Source organism: Talpa occidentalis, unplaced genomic scaffold, assembly GCF_014898055.3.
Source record: "Talpa occidentalis isolate TD23 unplaced genomic scaffold, MPIMG_talOcc4v2.1 talOcc4.3, whole genome shotgun sequence".
Lineage (NCBI taxonomy): Eukaryota > Metazoa > Chordata > Mammalia > Eulipotyphla > Talpidae > Talpa > Talpa occidentalis.
The window spans coordinates 46,689,018-46,707,432 of record NW_023603184.1 but is presented as its reverse complement, the minus strand read 5'-3'; the positions used below and the strand labels follow the sequence as shown (position 1 = coordinate 46,707,432).

General features: G+C 40.4%; 1 long non-coding RNA gene across 1 annotated transcript; it reads left to right on the top strand.

Moving 5' to 3' along the window:
* The first annotated feature begins 2,871 nt into the window (after positions 1-2,871).
* On the top strand, positions 2,872-17,474 carry LOC119254708 (uncharacterized). Its single transcript, XR_005127323.2, has 4 exons — positions 2,872-3,039; positions 3,624-3,701; positions 7,018-7,178; positions 16,815-17,474. It is a non-coding gene; the product is annotated as an uncharacterized LOC119254708 (long non-coding RNA).
* Positions 17,475-18,415: the final 941 nt, after the last annotated feature.

The window sequence follows — 18,415 nt, the reverse complement described above, 5'->3', positions numbered from 1 at the left end:
GTTCTTTCAGCAGGACACCGTCTCAGTAAGAAACTGGGAAAAGGTCAAAGCAGACTTCCTTCTTTACAGGGACCTTTATGGACCCCAAACTATTCCCCCCCATATTATTTCTGTGTGGCAACTAGTCCATGATGCCCTTAGTGACGGGGGAGCAGCTGCTTATGAACTAGTGGCTGAGAGAGAGAGAGAGAGAGAGAGAGAGAGAGAGAGAGCGCGAGAGCCCCTCCCCTCAAATAAAGAGAGTTCCTGCAGCCATCCATGTGAGTAGAAGCGTCTTTTCATCCCCAGCCCACAAACCACAAGTGCTGCAAACAATCAACATGTGTGAGCTGGTCCTCCAGAGTCTGGCTCTGTGGTCAGATACATGTCCATAGAACACATGACTTTTCTCTGTACAGACCTAAAGCTTTCTGCCTCTTTCTTGGCTGTTCTCACCTACTGACTCGGTCTTGATTGCTGCCTGTAGGGTAAATGAATTAATCAGCCTCTGTGGCTATTGTCCATGACCTTGATCGTGTAGATGCAGAAGGCGCATGGGCGCGGGGCACTGGCTTCTGATTGAGGACACCTGGAGTATGGGTGTGCGTATGGGTAAGTGTGTACACCTGAGCCTAGAGTTGGCGCTAAAAGCCACGGCAGTGGTGGAAGTGAGAGGATGAGTAGCACGACGACAGAAGAGGCGAGGCCATGAGATGATGCTCAAGAGAGAACACCAGAGAGAGCCCAGAGAAAGAGTGTAAGGATTTGGGGGTGGGGGCTGGGAGAATCGGTGGCCTGCCTGCTTCCCAGCCCCCCTGCCTGGCCCATGCCTGCCTCCTTGCATGCCAGCTTCCCTGCCTGGTGTACATGTGGGCCTGCTTCCCTGAGAGAGCATTGAAGCCTGTAAAATCTACTGAGGGCTCTGGGACTCGTATTTATCCATCTGCCTGAATCCATAGTGAACCTGTCCTGTGCATGCTGCCACTAGGCTGCCTGTGGAATAGATATGAGCAGATTCATAGGAGTCTATGAGTAGGAACAATATCGTGCGAAGGGATTGTAGGGTAAGGAAAAATGTCAGGCTTTTCTGCCCTCCCGCCATCAGGATAGATGATGGATCCTTGCGGTCCTGAATGCATGCCTGATGGTGGGCACCTGGAATAGGGTGTGGGCATAGGTAGATGGGATTCATCTGGGCTGAGACTGGGCTTTTAAGGGTGGCGTCATGAGGATGCCAGTAGAAGCCGAAAGAGAAGCCAAGAGAGAAGCAAGAGAAGCAGAAGCTGAGAGAAGGCTTGAGAGCCCAGATAGAGTGAAGACCTGCTGGGGGCCGGGAGGCTGGCAGGCCCCCAGCACCCCTGCCTGCCATATGCCTGGGGAACCCCAATAAAAGACCTGCAAAACCCCTGAGGGCTCCAGAACTTCTCCTTTACCTGGTCTGCTTGGGATCAGAAAACCTGCACTGTGTCCTTTCCTGCCTTTACAGGGTGACCAACTGTATGGTCAAACCAGGCCCAGGGTGGGCAGGTTCACAGTTGAATTGAGCAAAAGGATAAGGAATCTTGGAGCCCTTGGCAGATTCAACAGGCCCTTAATGCTGAATCATTGGACCATGTACATAGGCAGACCAGCAGGCAGGGAGCCTCCCAGCCCCTTCGATCTCTGGCTTCCCTCTCCAGCTTCTCTTCTCTCTTGTAATAATCTCTGGCTTTGGAGTCTGTATTTATAGGTATATATGCCCCATGATCACTGGCTTCTTGGCCCAGGTGCCCATAATCATAGGTGCTTCTCGGCCCCGGGTGTCCATGTGTGATCTGTGTTCGTGCTCCAAAGTACTTTTTTGCACCAACATGATATCACACATGGGCAATGAAACCTTGGAGTCAAGCAAGAGCGCAGGTGGTAGCCATAGACTAGTAATGAGAGGCAAAAAAAGCCTGATTAACTCCATTTTCCCTACACTAACCATCCTGGTTTGCCTGGAACTGCTATTTAGGTTTTAGCACAAAAATCCTATGTCTGGGAAACTTCTTTTTTTTAATTTATTTTTTATTTTTTTAATTTTTAAAATAAATTTTATTTTTATATTCCCCATACAATTGCAATCCCCTTATTTTGACCCCAATCCCTCCCCTCCCCACCCCCAACCCCCCATAGAGTGTCTCTGGTTCATAGTTTTTTGTTGATTTTGATTTTCACTTTCTTATAGTTATTCATTTTCCTGGTCCCTTATTTAGGTTTTCTAAATTCCTGCTATGAGTGAGACCATACGGTATTTTTCTTTTTCTTTCTGGCTTATTTCGCTGAGCATGATCCCTTCCAGCGCCATCCATGTTGCTGCAAATTGCATGTGTTTATCTTTTTTGAATGCTGAGTAATATTCCCATGGTGTATATGTACCACATCTTCTTGATCCAGTCATCTATTTTTGGGCATTTGGGTTGTTTCCAAAGCTTAGCTATTGTAAACAGTGCTGCTATAAACATAGGGGTGCAGGTGCCCTTTGGAATTAATGATTCTGTGTCCTTTGGGTAAATACCTAGGAGTGGAATTGCTGGATCATATGGAAGCTCTATGTTTAGTAGGTCCAGAAATCTCCACAGAGCTCTCCATAGTGGTTGGACCAGTTTGCACTCCCACCAACAGTGCAGGAGAGTTCCTTTTTCTCCACACCCTCGCCAACATTTGTTGTTGCTAGTTTTTTTAATATGTGCCATTCTCACTGGTGTAAGATGGTATCTCATGGTAGTTTTTTTTTTTAATAGAGGCATGTTTTATTTATTTATTTGTTTGTTTTTGTTTATACATGCACTGGGCACAGTCAGAAGCGCGGGCGGGTGAGAGAATTCACCAGAGCCAGAGCGGGGAGCAGAGCAGGCAGAAGGACCGAAGTACACTGCTGAGGGGAGCAGCGGGCGGCAGGAGAGGTCTGCACGCCATGTGGGACCCTCCTCCGGTGGCCAGGGAGCAGCCGGGGATCGAACCGGCACTGAAGAGGCCACGGGCAGCTTCGCAACCCAGCGCTCAACTGCTGCGCCACCGGGGAGGCCCACTCTCATGGTAGTTTTGATTTGCATTTTGTCTGGGAAACTTCTTAGTCTCATGCAAACTGGGATAGTTGAATAAGTGGCCTTGTTAGAGAAAAGTAGCCTGCAGAAGGGCTCAAACTCTATTAAGTTCAGTTGTTTCTAAGGCAATGCTCAGTAGTGGGGTAAATAAGGATTTTGGTGGGTTTGATAAAGATTTATATTTTCAACATAGTGCTGAATTTGCATTCCATGCCAGTGCCTGGGATTCTCAGCGAGAGTTCTCTGGGGTACTTTGACCTGTTCTAGGTGGTTTAACTGCGGATACTTCACTGCTAGCAGTTTTGCTGCAAACATGCTCACTTCCCAACTGGCCACTAGGTAATTTTGTTGTAAAAAAATGCAACTAACTGGTTGACAGTTCAGTTTCATTTTTCCATCGATTAATCAATCAGCCACCTTTGGTGGGCATTATTTAATGTATATTAATTAGTGGTCAGTTTAGTTTGATTTCTCCTTTGGCAAAAAAAGAAACTGACTCTTGACAAACTGACATGTTATTATTTTCTTGTCTACTACTGTAGTATGTGATTAGGATCTCTGATTTTACACTTCCAGGAATTTTGAATACTGAAAAATACAAAAAAGTTGTACAATACTTTGAAAAAAGGGATGACTTGGAAGACAAGTGCTCAGGTAACATCCACAAAAGATCAATTCTTTGCACAGTGTCACCGTAAATCTACATGAATGGAAAAGTCACGCTGCATTTATGTCCTTTTGAACCTCCCTCTTTTATTTTTCATTCTTTTCTCTTTTATGGCAGAATTGCCTTATAGCCAATGCAGTGGAAATGCTGTGGAGAAAATGATGTGGAGAAAATGATTGTAGTGAAACTATCACACACACCTTTGATGATGTCTCTAATAAGAATGAAGGCAAATATTCACCTTCTGACTCACCAGTGGGGTGGGTCTACTATTGCTCTTTGAGGATGAAACAGACTCTTTATCCCTTTCCTCCAGAACACAGGAGCACATTCAATATCATGATCAGTTTGTCCAGTTTGGGGGAGGGATCTAAATGAAATCATCCTACATTCCCTGGAAAAAGCCATATTTCCTGGAGTTCTCTTTAATGCTCCGGAGTCTCCTGCAATCATGCCGGTAGAGCCAGCTATCCCAGAGTGGCTACATAGTTGCATTCTCTCATTACGTTCACAACTTCCGAGAAATCTCCTTTCCCCAGGATAGGGTTTGTATGAAGTCCCACCAGGTACCCAGTTCAAGACAGAAATGCTTTCACCATTATTCTCAGTCAACCCAGATAATATATTTACTGCCCTTCTTCCCCAGCAGGCCATTCAACTGAGCAATGCTGATTGCCTACTTCTTCATGCAAATTGACTTTCAAACCACTTAAGATATCTCTGGCTTGGAGACTTATGAATGCCTTCTGGAGAAAATCTAATTCTAGTTTTGTGCACTAACAGTTGTTTCTGCTGATGTTTTCCTTGGTATTTGTTGGATGTGCCACACAGTAACTCTTTCATATCTAAAGATCTTGGCTGCTTTGGCTCTAACAGAATTATAAAGGGGGTCTGTTCTGCTTTCCGTCAACAGACAATTACCCATGTTAGCTGTGTCAAAGTCCTGTAGGGGGTGGGAGGTCCTGCTGCTCTACACCCAGGATCAATTACTTATGCTTCTCCTTATGGCTCAAAACATTTCCAAGTTAGTAAAAATGCTTAAATTTTGAGCATTCTTATACCTTTTTTAAAAAAAATATTTACATATACAAGAACTGGGGTACAGGCCAGGGTGAGAGGATTCGCCAGAGACAGAGTGGGGAACAGAACAGGCAGACTGACTGAAATACACTGCTGAGGGGAACGGCAGGCTAGTAAGGAGAGGTCTGCTGCGCCATGTGGGTAGCTCTCTGGCAGGCCGGGGATCAAACTCATGCTATAGTGGCTGCAGACAGCTTCACAGTGTTGTGCTTAACCCCTTGCATCACCAGGGAGGCCCCTCTTATACCTTTTCAACATAGGTATAAGCTCTACTGCTCTACTGCTCTCCAACTTCCATATCTGAGGGTGGAAATTTACCATCCATCCAGTTCGTGACCATCTAATTGGAGACCTGCTGGTGCCTCAGCGCTGAGGCTTTCCTACTGCAGTCCAGCTAAATTCTTTCTCTACTTCTAAAATTATAAACCACTGGAAGGAAGGAAACTACATTGGATGCCATTTTGTATGTGCTATATGGCAACCTGCACCACCAATGACTAATGACATGTGATGTTAACTATGACATTTACTGAGAATAACCAAGCAGAAGAGTAGCAGATTACACAGGATCACTTGGGGCCTCACAGTTGTACAGTAAAATGTGATTGGCCTAAAGAGCTGGGCAGTGCATTGGAAATCACTCTGGTAGGAGGATGACATTAACTGCTTTATACATTTAGAGGGAAGGTGAAGAAAAAAAGGGGGGGCACTTAATTTTCCTTGTAACAAAGGGGTTTGGGTCAAGAAGAATTCCTGAGAATGCTCCTCAGTAGAACTAGGGAGTCTGTGATCCAACTTGTTACCATGGCAGTGGTAGAACTCTTACTGCGGTTTAGTTGAATTAGCTCATTGTGAAGACCTTATGAGCTAGGGAGGAAATGCATGTCCTCATGGCCATTGGAAACCAAATGTTTTTTTCCCCCTAAAAACATCATGTCTAGGTTCTTGTTCAGCAGTAATAAATTCCTCTCAGTGGCTTACAACTTCTAGTATCTCCACATTGAAAATCCTCTCTAATTTCTTTACATGAGACTTAAATCCTAAACTATTCACACTTAGTGTCTTTGGTTGACAACAGAGAAATTACTATTAGAAGACATGACTTTGATTGAATGCTTGACCATTTGCTAGTCGTGTGGTCATGGAAAAGTCACTAAACTTTCTGAATCTGCTTTCTCATCAGTGAGATATCTTAACTCTTGAGATTGCTCCAAGAATCAAATAAAATGGCAATGTCAGTGCTATTTTCAGACTCCAAGGCACTCTACACAAGTTTCTATGATTATTGTTGTTACCTGAAAAATTCTAGGGCACCTGATAGTATATAAATGGCACAGCAGCTGTTCTGATTTTGTTTACTGCACATGGGTGAACAGTTTACTCCAAGGGAATAGTTTACTCATTACAGAGTTGTTACTGCTACAAATAGCACAGGGTGCCTCCCAACTAATGTAGAACATGGCCTACACCATCCCAAGAGCCAGCCAGATGCCAGATGCCACACTATAAGTGCAACAGAGAGTAGCAGGGCCTGCTGTCTTATAAAAATGTAATGGCAGGTATCTAATGTGATTAAGGCTCGGGTGAATGAGCCTGATTCAATGACATGTTGTTGTGAATCCCACTACAGACATTCTTGGACAACAAACTCCATTTTCACCTGATTGCCCATTGAGTTTTCCTAAATTTGGCTGAGACTTCAACTTGTTCTTCTTTTTAAGCAATATGTTTCGGTGAAATGATAGAGGATAGAGAGATGAGTTCAAGTCCCAACTGTTTCTTAAATATTGAATGGCTTTTGGTGAGTTCTTATCACTCCCCTAGTCTTGGTTTTATCATCTGTAAAGTGGGGATAATAACATCCATCTTGTAAGGTTGTTGTGAGGAGTAGGTAAGATGATGTACATAAAGCACTCAACCGATTCATATAAAAATGCCAGCTGTCCTACAAATGGCCAGTGAGCCATCTGCAGCCAACTTGACCCCTGAGTAGGTTCCACTTAGGATTTGTTGTTAAGTATGTTTCATTGCATTCAAGCTTGATGGTGCCTTTGGACCAGCTAGTAATCTTGTTAAAAAACAAGCTCAGATTCAGTCGGTCTGGAGTGGGGCTTGAGAGTCTATGTTTCTAAAAGCTCCCAGGGGCTGATGCTGCTGTGACTCCTGGGCTGTATTTTGCATAGTGACACTTTCTAACCTCAGCTGCTCATCTAATCTTGTAAGCTTATAGGACCGAACTACCTGTCCTGTGATGCTCTTGCTGAACTCAGAAGATGTCAAGCACCATTTGACCTGACCAGTGCCTGTACGACTCAGAAGAGTCAACTGCAGAAGAATCAATTGTAAAAATACAGATTTCTGGATTCACCCAAGAGACTCTGTAGGTGAGGGTCAGGGCTTGCAATCTGTATTTTAAAAATATGTATTTTTTTTTATTGTGGTAATGTTGGTTTCAACACTGTACATGATTTAGGGATATAGGTCACACCTCTTTTTTTTTTTTTTTAATAGATTGAACATTTTTTTTTTTAAAGATTTATCCATTTATTTATACAAGCACTGGGTACAGTCAGAAGCACGGGAGGGTGAGAGAATTCACCAGAGCCAGAGCAGGGAGCAGAGCAGGCAGAAGGACCAAAGTACACCACTGAGGGGAGCAGCGGGCAGCAGGAGAGGTCTGTGCGCCATGTGGGACCCTCACCGGTGGCCGGGGATCGAACCGGTGCTGCAGAGGCTGCAGGCAGCTTCGCAACCCAGCGCCCAACCTCTGCGCCACCAGGGAGGTCCTAGGTCACACCTCTTGAGATGTATGTAACCACACCACACCCACCACCAAGGCACCCACAATCCTCTAGCAATCTGTATTTTTAAAAGGCATCTCAGATGGGAACCAGCCATATAACAACTGCTGCCAGGTGTTGTGCCAGCAAGTTGTGCTTCTTGGGTATTTGATCCACATCATGACTGGTATTAGAAACCCCTTTGCATTTACCACTGTTATCAAAAAAATATATGTTGAGACAGTTGTGGGATTCTGATCATGTAGCCACTAATGGCAAAATTTGGATGCTTCTGGCTTTCATTTTGCAAAGTGGCAATATGCAGTATGGACAAGTGCTTAGACTTTGAGGTCGGATAGAACAAGGCTTAAATCCTGATCTTCGGTTCTCAAAAGTTGTATGACATTGGGTAAGTTACTTAATCATTTCAGTAAGAGTTTTGTTTTGTGGGTTTTTTTTTTTACTTTTTAAATTTTTTAAATGTAATTCTTAAATCATTTTTCATTTTTGTACAATGTAAGCATTTTCATTAGTAAGAGTTTTTTTTAATTGTTTAAAAGACAAATAAAATTCCCTATATCAGAGGTTTATGGTGAGGGTTAGCAAGTCCAACAATTCCATTCTCAGTGGTTCTCACATCAAATGATGGCAAATTGATTCTTCCAGCCTCTCAGACCAGAAATTATGCAGCCATTCTTGATGTCTGTCTTTCTCTTACATCCTACATCCAACACATCAGCTAATTCTGTTTTCTATTTCTTGTTTTTATGGCAGCAAATTGCATTATAACATGATATAAGTTCCAGGTGTGCCTCATTTAAAGCCACATGTGTATATTCTACATGAATTTCATCACTGAAAGTCTTATTCTATCCTTCACCTCACAATTGGCCCCTTTTTCCTGATTGACTCCAACTGACCTGCCCCTCCCTCCCTTCCATTCTGGTAACCACGAATTAGTCTTATCTTCTAAAAGTTTATTTTTGTTTAGTTCATTTATTTTTTCCTGTTTCTTCACACGTTCTTCATGTGCTTCTTTATTTTAAAAATAAACAGACTGACCACTCCTCACTAGTCCCTCTGCTGCTCTCTGCTTCAGGCCACCATTGCCGTTTGTGTAACACCTTCCTCACTGTTTGCACTCTTGCCTCACTTTATTCTTCATGTGTTAACCAGAGTGATTGTATTAAAAATGCAAGTAGATCATATGGCTCCTCTCACAAAGACTATGTAACAAGGGTAAATGTGTTCAGACTCCTCATTATTTTTTTTTTCCAATCACCTTATTTTTTTTTTTTCAATTTAAACAGTTCAAATTTAATAAAAATCTATAGAAATTTTGGAGAACTTAACAAAATGAAACTAAAACTTATTTATTTTTATTATTATTTTTATTTTTAAACAATATTTGCTTCCCCCTACCCCCTCAATTTGAGTCCCCATAGAATTTCCTTCCCCAAGGCACCCATGACCTTATTTCCAACTATTCTCTCTCCCCTGCATGCTACTCCAGTCACAAAACCCCCCTTAGTTTTTGACAAACATGTCAAGCAAGTTCCAGCCTTTGTTTCTTTGTCTGGGATGCCCTGCTCTCCGATGCTGCACCACCTCCTGTTTTGGGTCATTGCTCAGTTGTCATGACGATGTACACCCCAGACCACCCCACTAAAAATCTCTTTTGCCCACCACCTCCATATTTAGGCCCTTCTTTGCACAATTCTATCTTTATTTTTTTTCTACCCTCTTGTAACATGCCATATAAAGTACCTTGAAAATCCATTTGCTGTTCATTGTCTGTCTTGTGTCACAGAAGTGTCAGTTCCCTGGGGCAGGGAATTGTTTTCTATTCCCTATACCTAACATGTACCATCATCTGCTACATAGTGGGTGCTCACCAGGCACTTTTAGAATAAATGAATGATGCATGCAAAGTCCTGATCACAGAGCCTGGCGTGTAAACAGCATTCGGTAAATGGACCTTTTCATTATTTGAGCAACACCTGGAAAACTATTCCTGCTCAGAGCTTTGCAGAGCAGGTATTTGCTCCTCAGGGAATCTCTGTGACCTCACAGCCCTGTGACATCAGTGGAGCCTGGTTCCCACTTTAAGAGATGGGATGAGCCACGCGATCCCAGAGATAAGCACCCAGGCACACGGGGTTAAATGGTTCAGGAAGACAGTGTGATCAGAACCAGGGCTTAGTAGATTCCTGGTCTCTCAATTTTCAGTCCAGAACTCTAGGCTTCCATGTAAGTTACAAGAATGGGGGCATGACTTTTTTGTTTTTTTGAAATTTAAGAATGGATTTTCTTTATTTTACTGTATTTTTTTGGGGGGGCTTTCTATTTCTTTTATTTCCATAATGAGAAGAAATCTTCTAGAAAACTCCTTGATGAATTAAAATTTGCTCCAAATTGACCCTTGTGGTCATCCAACAGAAAAATAACTTGCAACTTCTTCCAGAAAACAAGAAACAAATAAAAACAATATTTAGGGTACTGTTAGAAGAGTAATTCTGTGCTCAATGGTCTAATTGTCTGCTGTATTATACCTTTCAAGTTGGTGCCACATTTCTTATATCTCTAATAATTATGTGCTGTATATTTTCTCTTCTATGAGCATATAGGAGGATACCTGACAAAATGTTTTACTTTTTAAATTTTTTTTTTTATTTTTTACATCATTGTTTATTTTTAAATAATATTTGCTCTCCCCAGCCCCAGGGGTAGTCCCTGCAGAGAGGGGACATGACTTTTTATACCAAGTTTTTTGCTTTCCTAAGCCTGATTTGTGTGTTCATTAAACATCCAAATTGCTTATGTGCTCAGGTGCCAAGAGAATGTCAGTAGTCTAACGTGAGCCTCATTTATCTACATTACTTTGGAACAAAGATCTGTAAATTTAGGCAGCATTGAATTGAATGACAAAAATCAATCACAAGTACTTTTATACAGTGTATTAAAAAAAAAAACTGAATCCCTAAAGAAATTGTGAATGTCTTATCTTTTTCTGTTATTTATCTAAAAGAAAATCAGTTTGAAATAATGCTGAACTCTACTTAAAATAAGTTATAATATATGTATTAAAATTAAAAAAAATGAAGACCAGAAATACGTAATCCTGCTACCCTTACAAATAAATAGTTATTTTAATGTTTTCTTTTGTTCTTTGCTTATATGCACATATCATTTTTGCATGGCATAAGTTTTTCTTCTTAAAATACTAAGTATCCTACACATTTTACCTTTAACTATTTAGTGCTTAGAAATACTATATTTAGCAGTACATAAAATGCCATCTGCTTGGTGTACCACAGTTCATTTAACAATTCCCCTACTGATGGATTTGGAGGTGGTTTCCAATGTTTCATTGTTTTTCACTGTTTATATTGCATTGCTGTGAAATGTCTTTGCATGTGCAGCTTCTCTTTTAGGGACTTTTCCTTCCTGGATATCCATTCCCAAGAGGGTATCACTTGATTAAAAAGCATTTCACCAGTAAATAAATACAGTTTATTTTTTGCTCCTCTTTTATGGCTTGGGGTGGTTTCAGCAAGTAGCTAATACACATTTTATAGACAGGATCTTAGAAACAATAGATCATTATTCCTGGCTTGTTAATTTTGGCACAGAAACACCAGCTTCTACAATGACCCCATCCTGGAGATGATGCTGTTGGAATTGTTTTCTTCCCTGGAAATTTCTCAATAAATAAAGAGACTTCTCTTTTTAGATGGCTACATTGTCATCCAGACTTCAGGTCTCTGAACTCTGGGTTAGATTCCCTCAAGATATGCTCTGGTGGGAAAAGTTTGTCTCGCTGCCATTCATAAAAAAATGACTTGTAAGTTTCTTTACATAGCAAGAAGTTATTTTTTTATTATAGAGAAAGAAAAAAATGTCCAATTATCCAAACGAACTCCTAAACTCCCAAAGAATTTTCTGAGCCTTTAGCTCTCTGCATTGGCTTTTAAATTGGACTTATTAAAAAGGATTGTTCTATGGTGAGTGTAAGAATGTATGTGTTCTAGAGGGTTGATTGTAGTAGAGAGATAGACCTGGATTTGACCAGGAAAATTTGACAGCTTCTCTGAAGTGGGGAGAATAGTAGGGCTAAAGGGAGAATTGAATGAGACAGTTTAAGTCAAATGTCTGGCAGAATTCTTGGCACTCAGGCATCTGTGGTGTTATTTCTTCCTCCCAACCACCATTTTCATGAGAGGTTAGTACGTATTTTAGCAGATTTTTTTTTCCAGAAACTTTTATAGAGTAAGACTTTACTGAAGCATCAGTGGATTTTATTTTGGTATTCATAAAATATTTAGAAGTATTTTAAGTAGTGTTTTCTTATTTCAAGGGCATCTTGAATTATTTCTGGAGATAAGCTGGCTCAGTTGGCTATATTCAGCAAGTGATAGCCAACACTGCTGCTATTTATTTCAGTATATTTGCTATGCACTGTCTTTCCTGTTGGTCTAGATAGAGTGGATTTATTTTCAAGTCAAGATGAATGCTTATGTCCAAGACTCAGAGTTTGGATGCAGAATTGCAAGCATTGGTAGTTTAAGAGTATAAATTGTACTACAATCTGTCCATGAGGTGGAAAGTAATAATTTCTCTTATCCATCACAATACTATCTAAAAAGGTCTTTGTTTTACTATTGAAAAATAAAACAATTCTTTCCATTTATATGATGCCCCATATTTTATACAATATGCTTCCATGATTTACTTCAACCAAATCTTGCTACACTCTCTTGAGATTCTTTTTCTTTTTTTTTCTTTTTAGTAACTTTTTATATTTTCTTGTAACATTGGCTAATAACACTGCATATAACTTAGAGGTATAGATATACATCAATTCAGTTGCATGTTATCACACCACACCCACCACCCAAATACCTGTAATTTACCTGACAGTCCCTTGGACCCCTCCCCCTTTACTCCGTACCTTCACCTGCCCCCCTCCAATAACCTCAATGCTGCAGTTGCATTTCTAGTGTGTGTTTTGGTTTATTGATGTCTGCTTCTTTGTTTTGCTTAACTATATTACACAGATGAGTGAAATAATCCATTATTTGTTTTTTTCTTTTTGATTTTATTTCATGTCGTATAATGCCCTCCATTTCCATCCCTATTATTGCCAATGGAAAGATTCCTTTCTTTTTCTTTTCTTTTTACCTCTGAGCAGTATTCCATTATGTATACATTACCACATTATCTTTGTCCACTCAACTGTCCTTGGGCACATAGGTTGTTTCCATAATTTGGCTGTTGCATATAGCACTGCAATGAATGTAACAGTGCATGTAGCCTTGTAATTGTTTCTGCATAGATTCTAAAAGCATTTAATATTAAACACCTACTGGGTTTTCATACTAGATACTTTAACAAAACTTTCTCAGCTAAACTTCACTTCCAGCAATTGATGAAGGACAGGTAATTGGAAAGTGTAGTAACCAGGAATCAAACCAAGATCTTGGATTTCCAGTCTATGACTTTTTTGGCTACAATGTTGCAATGTTGTTCAAAGATGCTGAGGAGTGAACACTAGTGTGAGTTTGGGTTCTGGAGCTCTCATCTTGGAATAGTGTTCCTGGTGGGATCTTGAGGGAGTCACATCCCCCGTCTGGGCCTAAATTCCTAGCTAATTTTCTATCAGCTTGATCTGTGGGGTATTGAAGTCCGTTACTGTTATTGTGTTTCTGTTGATGTTTCCATTTAGGTCTGTTAGATGCTTTAGATATTTTGGTGCTCCTTTGATGGATATAAGTTGATGAGAGTTATGTCTTTCTGATGGGTTGATTCTTTTATCACTATGTAATGTCTATCCCTGTCTCTCTTGTTACTTTTTTAGTTGGAAGTGTATTTTATCTTACATCAGTAGGACTCTCACTGTCTTTTTAGGGTATTATTGGCTTGTAGTATTGTTTGCCAACCTTTGACTTTGAGTCTATATTTAATTTGGAGCTCAGATGCGTCTTCTAGAGCCAGCAGAAAGCTGGATTTTGTTTTCTGAATGAGCTGGCCACTTCATGATTTTAATTGTGAGTACAATCATTTATGTCTAGAGAAGTTATTGATATATATTTATTAATTGCCATTTTGTTTATTGTCTGGATGCTTTCACCGTTTGTATCCAACCTTTTATTCTTCTCTTGTTTTTTTTTCCCATTGTATTTTGAAAACTGCCTTTTATGTAGCAATTGTACTCCATTTTTATCCTTTTTTCCTCTAGATTCTTTTTTTCCTAAGTTTAACATGTGATTTATATATAAGGTTTATATTTATACTCTATCTTAAATTGAAAGCAATTTAATCCTAGGTTCATTCCACAAGATGCCATTTTTACTTTTCTCCCTTATAAATTAACCACGTTGGAGACATTGCTTCTAAGTGAGGTTGCTTTATGTTTTATTACAGACCCTTTAATACATCTTGCAAGGCTGTTTAGAGAGATAAATTCCTTTAACTCCTCTTTGAAAAGCTTTATATCACTCCTTACATTTTAAGTGTTAACCTAGCTGAGTAGAGGATTCTCAGTTTGAGATTTTTTTTTCATTCAGAACTACTTTGAATACGTCATACCCCACCCTTCTGACTTGAAAGGTTTCTGTGAAGAAATCTGATAATCTTATGAGGATCCCCTCATATGTGACTCTTTGCTTCTCTCTAGCTGCCTTTAGGATTCTCTTCTTATCTTTAATTTTTGCCATTTAATTATGTCTTGGTATGCATCTGTTTGGTTTATTTTGTATAGTATTTTTTGAACTTTCTGGGTCCGAATGCCTGTTTCTTCCCTAGTTTGGCAAAGTTCTCAGCCACAATTTCCTTAATCAAGATTTCTGCCCCTTTGATCTCTTTTCTCCTGGAATCCTTTGGATGTGAATGTAGTTTCTCTTCATGCTGTCCCAATAGTCTCTTATGTGGTCTCCATTTTCCTTAATTTTTTTTTTTTTGCTGGTCTTTTAAGATGATTTCCACTTCTTTATCTTCCATTTCACTAATTCATTCATAAACTTCATTGAGTCTACTGGTGAACCCTGCTGTTGTACTTTTCATTTAATCTATTGCTTTCCTTATCTCTGTAACTTCTTTTTGGGACTTTTTCATATTTTCTCTGTTCTTGTTGTATTTGTCAATGTGCTCATTCATTGTCCTCCTAATTTCAATAAGCATGAGTAAGACTGTTGCTCCAAATTCTTCTTCTAGAAGTTTGATTAAATCTGTTGAAGCATTTCCCCCTTCTCTATACCCTCCCCCACCCCAGGACTTTGTCTTGATCCAATGACTGGTGTAAAATTCTTCTATATGCTTCCTTATAAAATTTGGTGCTCTGAGACTGTCTCTATGGAAAAAGCGATGCTGCTTTCCTTCTAGTCCTACTGTGGTTGTCTTGAGTTAGAATTGCCAACACCTAGCGGGGTATTGACTAGGGTGTTTGTTTTGAATGCTATGACTTCTGTTGATGTTTAGGTTGAAACTTTATCCTTAATCAAGATTCAACTTGGGCTGGAGGTCAAGTGTGCAACATTCACTGTATATGATGAAGATGCAGGTGTGTGGAGGTTGTTGAAGATTTTCAAGGGCATAAGACTCCTTTGATGCCATCACTGGTTGAGTGGAGAGAGTGATCTGCAATCATTCTCTGGTCAGTGTGGGTCAGGGTAGACTACCCCAGCAGTGCTGTCCCAGAACCCCCAACCTCCAACTATCCCTTTGACTACAGCCTATTTCTAAATTATGTTGCTTTCGTGTTTAGTACCTTTCCCCTGAGACTCAATTATGCAGGGAAGAGTAACCTGGGGTGGGTCGAGAACAAATTGTGGGCTGTAGTGCAGGAAGGTACTATAAGAAGCGGCAGATTATGTTCAGTCTGTCCAGGGGACTGCTCAAACCAAAAAGGGGGACTATCTGGTGCCTCTTGGACTGCTAGTCCTAGCCTCCTGCAAGGTCACACAGGGGAGTGGTGGGTGATTCTCCTGGTCCCTGAAGTCAGCTCAGGCAGTTCTGGCTCAGCAGGCTGTTATCTTCCTGGGAGTTTCAGAAAAACCCGACAAAATAAGCTTGGGAAAATGCACGTACCACTCCTGAATCCCCACACTTGCCACAAGCAACTAGGATGCCCTTTGTTCTACAGTTGTGCTTTCAGGGAAAACTCATACTTTCTGGTCACCTCAGCTGGGAGCAGCCTGGAGGTAATTCCCAGGGAGAAAGGAAGTTGTCTTTGCTGTCCACTGAAATGAATCCAAGAGCCCCTTGTTCAGAGGACTGTGTTTTGTGCAGTAGACCTACATTCCCCTGCTCTAGCAGGGATGCACTAGAGATTGTGTTGGGGCTAGAAAGGGGCCTCTCATCTCTCCAAACTAGGTACAAACAACTGTGTGTGGAATTGGTAGGTTCTTCTTCCTACTGCTGAAACCAGTCACAGGACACCAGGTTGCCCTTTCCGGGTGCCAAGCTAACCTCTCACCAAGAAGTCTGTATCTGCTCAGGGCCAGGGCTGTGGGCTCCAAGAGACTCAGTGTATGAAGGGGGGTGACTCTCTTGGTGTCCTGAAACAATTCCTGACTCACTCTGTCTTAGTTTTTTCTACTCTCTTCAATGATCTCTCCTTCTTCCCTGTAGCGACACTGATCCTTACTTCCCAGCTCAGATCCTGAGGTGGTTGTTGCTAATCCTCTATGTCCCTCAAGGAAGCAGTGATTCAAGGATCCTTTCTTTCCAGTCCGCCATCTTACCAGAAGTCCTTTATAGACTGAGATTTTGTTTTTTAGTCCATTTTAGTATGAGGGTAAAAAAACATAGGCAGATTTCCATGGATCCATCTCTCCTGTGAATGAGGAACTTCCATCTTTACCTTTTTATTTTTCCAATTTTTTCTTGATGCTTCTAGGGTAGATTTTTTGTGTACTTTCTGCCATTGTTTGGAGTCCAGCATCCTTCCCCACCCTATCCCCAGTGTATTTGAAGACTGAGTTTTGTGCTCATTATGCAGATGTAGAAATTGAAGTTTAGGAGTATTTTTAATTTGTTGAAAGCCATGCAACTATGAAGTAGTAGAGTCTGAAATGGAACCGGGTCCAATTTTAGAACCCAAGATCAAATCCATTGAATTACTGCATTGTATTAGTCAGCTGGTTTCTCTTTAACACCTTCATTTCATTCCTCATGCTTTTGTTACAGTTGCTAGTATATTTCTAGGGACTGTAGATGATTTTAATTTCCTTTTTTTCCTAGAAACAACAACTTTACCAAATTGAAACCCTCAAGACAAAAGAGCCCAGGAAAGAAATCTCATCATAAAAATAGAAGAAGTTTTCATGAAGTTGCTATGTGTCAGAAACTTTTAATGAATCCAGTTGTATTGTTTACCAAGTTAAAATCCTCTCAGATGTCAGGAGATAGATGCTGGATGTCAGTTCATAAAGTATAGCTCTGGTGTGATAGCAGAAATACGAGACGCTGGAATCCCTCCGTGCTAAGAGATAATGAAGGAGGCCAAAGATAAGTTGGAAGACACACTGGTTACCAAGAGGGATAACAATTGTTTTTGCTAAAGCAAATATTTATGAGACTGGGATTTGATTATACATTGTTTAACAATTTAAGGAAAAGGTAATTTTCTAGAGATGCCCATGCTGTTGCAGTAATTCAGATAACTGTACCTGGCATGAAAAGAATTAATCATTAGCATTTGGAATGCATGCAAATTGTGATGGGTACAGAAGATATTTTGCAATGTGAAAGTCTGATGGTATAACATGTTGGGAGGATTTTATATATCCTATTGCCACAGGCACTCTTCAGTCCTATGTCAATGTACATCAGTGGTTTTTTTGATTTCACTAACATTTATTGAATGTTTTGTATGTGTCAATTTTAATATGGTATGAACTTTTAAACAACCATAAAACCATTAAAGTATATATTATATTTCATTTGTACATTATGTATAATTTATATGTTATATTTAATTATATTATTATTTCACTTTTTGGAAGCAGAAACTGACATTTAGAAAAATTAAGTGGTGCTAAAAGACACAGAATCAGCTAAGGACAAGTTTGGCACACTACTCAGGTGTGTATGACACTAAAAAATCCACAATCTTTCCCTTACACCACTCTGCCATACATTCACTCCTAAGCTATAATTTCTGGGCCAAAAGGGGATTATGGAGACTTGGTCTGAGGTATGTATTCTTGGTGGAGCAAGAAAAGCCATACATTATTTTGAGTGAGGATGAAATAAGGGAGGTCAATACCATTCATCAAGGGTGCCTACTGATTCATTGCTGGAAATGTCCTGCTCATTACCTTTGGTGAGAAATGAACCAAGATCTGTTAAGAGCTGAGGAACCCAGCACTCATGTGATTTCAGTTCCTCATTTTATGGATGAGTACCTTGCAGTCCATAGCAGGGGAAGTGATTTGTCCACGGTTGTTCTATGATGAATCAGTGTCAGAGCTTGCTCACCAGAGTCCTAACTCTCTGCTGCACAATCTTGGGTCTGTTCTCTGGAATGACTACATGAAAAAAGGCTGATGATTCTCCATCTACATGAGAGCCCTTTAAATATTTGGAGATGGTGCTCCTCTGCCCTACAGTCTCCTCTTCTTCAGGTGACGCAGCCTTTTTCTGGGCATGCATTTCTATCACAGTAGAATATCCAATTTCCAGATTCCTCATCATGCTTGATCTTTTTTCAGAGCTGCATCATATTGTCAATTTATGTCTTAAATTTTTGTGCCAAAAATGAATATATCACCTCAGGTTATAACAGTAAAAGACTTTAGGAGAGTGGATACATTTTCTTACAACTTGCACAATTAAGATTG